The following is a 5,304-nucleotide window of genomic DNA, read 5'->3' as shown; positions in this document are numbered from 1 at the left end:
GATGCTGTTAATCTGTAACTTTGCCCTAGCCTGCAGCTCACAGAAACGTGTTATATGGAATCAAGGTTTAAGGGATCTAGGGCTGTGCAGGATGTGCCTTGTTAACAATATGTTTACAGCCAGTATGCTTGGTAAAAGTCATCACCGTTCTCCATTCTCGATAAACCAGGGGCACAATGCACTGCGGAAAGCCGCAGGGACCTCTGCCCAGGAAAGCCAGGTACTGTCCAAGGTTTCTCCTCACTGAGATAGCCTGAGATATGGCCTCGTGGGATGGGAAAGACCTGCTGTCCTCCAGCCTGACACCCGTGAAGGGTCTGTGCTGAGTAGGATTAGTAAGAGGAAGGCCTCTTGCAGTTGAAATAAGAGGAAGGCCTCTTGCAGTTGAAATAAGAGGAAGGCCTCTGTCTCCTGCCTGCCCCGGGAACGGAATGTCTTGGTATAAAACCCGATTGTACATTTGTTCGATTCTGAGATAGGAGAAAAACCGCCCTGTGGCGGAAGGCGAGACATGTTGGTAGCAATGCTGCTCTGTTACTCTTTACTCCACTGAGATGTTTGGGTGGAGAGAAGCATAAATCTGGCCTACATGTACATCCAGGCATAGTACTGTGTCCGGATTTGGTGGGTTCTTGGTCTCACTGACTTCAAGAATGAAGCCGCGGACCCCCGCGGTGAGTGTTACAGCTCTTAAGGTGGCACGTCTGGAGTTTGTTCCTTCTGATGTTCAGATGTGTTTGGAGTTTCTTCCTTCTGGTGGGTTCGTGGTCTCGCTGGCTTAGGAGTGAAGCTGCAGACCTTCTCGATGAGTGTTAACAGCTCTTAAGGTGACGCGTCTGGTGTTGTTCCTTCCTCCCGGTGGGTTCATGGTCTCACTGGCTTCAGGAGTGAAGCTGCAGACCTTTGTGGTGAGTGTTACAGCTCGCAAAGGCAGTGTGGACCCAAAGAGTGAGCAGCAGCAGGATTTATTGCAAAGAGCGAAAGAACAAAGCTTCCACAGTGTGGAAGGGGACCCGAGTGGGTTGCCACTGCTGGCTCGGGCAGCCTGCTTTTATTCTCTTATCTGGCCCCACCCACATCCTGCTGATTGGTCCATTTTACAGAGAGCCGAGTGGTCTGTTTTGACAGGGCGCTGATTGGTGCGTTTACAATCCCTGAGCTAGACACAAAAGTTCTCCACCTCCCCACTAGATTAGCTAGATACAGAGTGTCGACACAAAGGTTCTCCAAGTCCCCACCAGACTCAGGAGCCCAGCTGGCTTCACCCAGTGGATCCTGCACCGGGGCTGCAGGTGGAGCTGCCTGCCAGTCCCACGCCGTGCGCCCGCACTCCTCAGCCCTTGGGTGCTTTGAGGTGACAGCATGCTGGCAGCCCTCAGTACCTTCCCTTGAACTTATTTGTGACACAAATTCCTTTGCTCACGTTTTCTTGCGGACCTTCTCCCCACTGTCACCCTGTTCTCCGGCCGCATTCCTCTTGCTGAGATAGTGAAAAGAGTAATCAGTAAATACTGAGGGAGCTCAGAGACCGGTGCCGGTGTGGGTCCCCCATATGCTGAGCGCCGGTCCCCTGGGCCCATTTTTCTTTCTCTATGCTTTGTCTCTGTGTCTTATTTCTTTTCTGTCTCTCATCCTGCCTGACGAGAAATAGCGACAGGTGTGGAGGGGCTGGTCCCCTTTGTTCTATAGTTATTATAAATGTACAGGAATGTTAAAAGGAACTTGTGTGTATAATGCCACTCAGTACAAGGTATGTAGCCCAGGAAATGACCAATCTGATGGGTGTTATAACCCATCCAAGCCCCCTGCAACCGTCGTTTTTAAAATAAAAAACTGGTCCTTTCCTTGGCGATACAAGTAAAATAATAACTAGAAGAGAAGAAAAAGAAATTCCCAAACAAGTAACTTTAAAATTTGATCCTTGTGCAGCCATTAATAGTAACAAGCTAGAGTTAAAATGGAGTTCTCTCAACTAGGAAAAGAGCTACACAGTAAAAAATAAATAAGTTTGTCATAAGTCAAGGGTCTGAAAATTGTGCCTATTGGCCATGCGTTATTTAGGCTACTTTAAAAAAGGACAGAAAAGACCCAGTTCACCTTCAAAAAGGGGAAGCCAGTCTCTCCTGTGCTACCAGTCACTGTAACCCACGAGAGCTAATGATCTATCCCCTAGACCCCCACTGGAAGGAGAACATGTAGGCCTGGGGATCACTGGGACAGGGCTAAACCCCCAAGTTGCTGTTTTAGTCCAAGGGGAGGTCCACAGGCACTCTCCCAAACCAGTGTTTCAAGCCTTTTATGATGAGCTGAATCGGCTAGCACCAAAGCTTCCGAAAAAGACAGAGCCACACACCCTGCATCACCCAGGTAGGGAAAATGAGCTGGGCTGTGGGTGCTGGGAAAGCCGTGCCTGCAGCCCCCTTCACAGTCAGGCTGCACTGCACAGGGAGCCCGAGAGAAAGGTGGAGAGGCCTCCTGAATGGGGCTCTGGGCATCACAACAGCTGGTGCCTTCCGGTCAGGACACGCGGGGTCCGCACCGCCAGCTATGGGGAGGTGGCCGGCTGACAGTGAGTTGGTGCCCAGGGTTCTTGGGACCATCCCACACAGCAAGACACAGATAAGACTGCCCAGCCACAGGAGCCAGTGAGCGAGAGGAATTCCCCAGATTGTGTCTGGAGGCCAGGTGGGTCCCTCATCTTGCATCTAAAGCCCTGACCCCGTGCCCCCCACAGCCTACTCTGAGGTGGGTCCTGGCACACGGTTGCTGCCTCCAGGACAGGGGACATGAGCCCACAGTGTGGGCCGCCCCTGGTCATCCTCTGGGGCTGGCCATGGCCATGGTCGTGGCACCCTGGGGGCCCAGTGTGCAGCAGTGGAGGCCACAGTGACGGGAATCTCCAGGGTGGTCTGGCAGGTGCCCAGGCCTTCCCTGGCTCCAGCCCGTTGTCTGGCTGGTTGTGTTCCCCAGGGGCCACCCGATGCCCCTGGCACTCTCCATGCTGGCTGGGAAGACCAGTGTCGGCCACTTGGCCATGGGCAGCCTCCTTCTGGCACTAGCACATGCCCCTCCCTCCGTCCTCGCTCTGCCTGCCACGTCCGCTCAGCCACATGGCACTGGGGTGTTTTCACCTGTCCACCCTCCAAACCTGGTGAGTCTCAAGGGCACAGAGATCTGCCCACCAGGCTGACATGCCCCGAGGGGGGACTGGACTGGACTCAGGACAGCCCCGGCTCATGGCAACCTTGCTGTCCACCTGGGCCCCTCGGCCTGGGTGAGCCCTTACTGGGGAGAGGGCTCCTCTGCCCTCCAGCTGATGGGTGTGTGCTGGCGGACACAGGTCAGGAAGCAAAAGCAGAAAAACCAGGGAGGGGGCGTGCGGTGTGGAGGCGAAGAGGGGTCCTCCCCTGGCCAGTGTGTGTAGCCAGCTGCACCTCATGCCCCAAGGCCATGCCCAGGAGCAGCCCCCCGCGGTGTGTCCAGGGGGCAGGGCGCTGACCCCACTTCACCTTCCCCTTAATCCAGCCGTGACCCTGCCCCACGCCGGGATGCGCTGGGATGGCTCGGACGCGGCACCCTGCACAGCAGCTCTGGCTCTAAGCTGCACAATCGGATGTCCTGCACAGTCACCGGCTAATCCAGGACAAGCTGGTGAAGGTCACTCGCCTGGGCACGAGTCGCCACCCTGCACCCCGCAGGACAGGTAACTTGGAGAGGGTTCACTTTGTCTTATTTAACAAAAACATTGCCCAGAGCATGGTATGATAAAGGCCTGGCAGGAATGGAGGGCGCCTGCCACACAACTTTCTTTCACCAGGTGGAGGAAGGCAGGATGCCCATGGGGCGTTTGGGCAGATGCCACAGGGCAATGTTGGGTGGGACCCCCAGCTGCCGGCTCTGGGAGGGGTAAGGAGGCCTTGGGCTCCTCTTCCAGGCAGCCCCACTCAGAGCCTTGGACAGCAGGCGGCGCTGCATGGAGGGGCAGCCGGAGCCAGGCTGGGAGCAAGAGGGCCAGAGGGAGGAAAGATGCAAAGCAAAGCCTGGAAATCCAGACGACACCGGCAACATCCTGCACTCTCTGAGGTTCACCAGCGCACAGACCTGCCTGTGGATGGACTCACCCTTGTCCTGTGGGTCCCGCCTGTGCCCAGGAGTCCCAGGACCTTGGAGGTAGACACTAGGCATGATATTCATTCTTCTGCAGAACTGTTCACCTTAATTTGCTGGAGGTTGTCTTAAAGCATGGTCTCTATCCATCCACATATTTAGCAGAATTGATTAAAATAAACTTAACACATTCATGTTGTCCTTTTAGGGATTTCTTCAAAGGTTTAGATATTTCAAGCACTGTGTTGATTTTATAATTCACCTGCCGGGGAGAGTTGGCTTAAGGGATGTTTTGAAATGAACAAACAGCCACAGTCGCCTTTGAAGAGCCGCACGTCGCCCGTCTCATCCCAGCTCCGAGCCTCTGCGAGGTTCTCGCCTGCCTGCTGAGCTCCCCCCGCTGTGACACCAGGGGCGGCCCCTCCTCCCCACACTGCAGGGGCCTCCAGATCCCAAGGGGCAGGCCCAGCTCCCTGAGAAACTCAGAGACCAGTGGCCACTGTCTCCTTGGGGACAAGGGTTTGTCCAGAAAATGTGGTGGGCAGGATGGGCTGGATCTGAGACAGGCCTCCAGGTGCCAGGGTCACAAGCCAGTCAGCCCCCAGCAGCAGGTGGTCACCGCAACACATCAAGGCTCTTGTGACTTTGAGTGTGGCCCCTGGAAAAGGAACTGAATGGGCTGACTCATGTCGGAGACGCCTGTCAACCTCTCTCAACCTCACCCCTCACTGGGAGGCCAGACACTGGGCCAGGACCCGGAGGGTGGGAAGTCACAGCCCAGAGGATGGGGGGGAAGGTGAGGAGGACATAGGGGAGGTGAGGGCTGGGGGAGGTGCGGAGGAGAATCTCGGATGCTGGTGGGCCAGGGTGCCTGTCACCAGGTGAGTGCCTGCAGCTGCCCTGGCTCGTGGCTTCTGGGGCCTGCAGGCTCTGCTGCTTTTTGGCATTTGTGGGGTGCCTGTAGCCTTGTCCACAGGAGGAGGCTGCTTCTGCAGAGCAGGGCCCCCGACGGGCCTTAGCAAACCCCTGAGGGCCTTGGACTTGAGGACCCTCCACAAGGAAAGGTGGGGGGCAGGGCTGGCCAGAGGGACTCTGTATAGCTGTTGCTGGGGGTGCTGCTTTACCAGGCCCTCACTGGGTATGAGAAAGTGGCCCCTGGGCACAGCTGGGATGGCCATGCTGGGGCCAGCTCAAGTC

General features: G+C 56.0%; 1 long non-coding RNA gene across 1 annotated transcript; it reads left to right on the top strand.

Moving 5' to 3' along the window:
* The first annotated feature begins 1,367 nt into the window (after window positions 1–1,367).
* Window positions 1,368–4,301, top strand: LOC115835428. Its single transcript, XR_004030390.1, has 2 exons — window positions 1,368–3,703; window positions 3,935–4,301. It is a non-coding gene; the product is annotated as an uncharacterized LOC115835428 (long non-coding RNA).
* Window positions 4,302–5,304: the final 1,003 nt, after the last annotated feature.

The sequence above is a fragment of the Nomascus leucogenys genome, chromosome 6, assembly GCF_006542625.1.
Source record: "Nomascus leucogenys isolate Asia chromosome 6, Asia_NLE_v1, whole genome shotgun sequence".
Classification (NCBI taxonomy): Eukaryota; Metazoa; Chordata; class Mammalia; order Primates; family Hylobatidae; genus Nomascus; species Nomascus leucogenys.
Note: the sequence above shows the minus strand (reverse complement) of the source record. Positions and strands in the feature narration are given on the sequence as shown.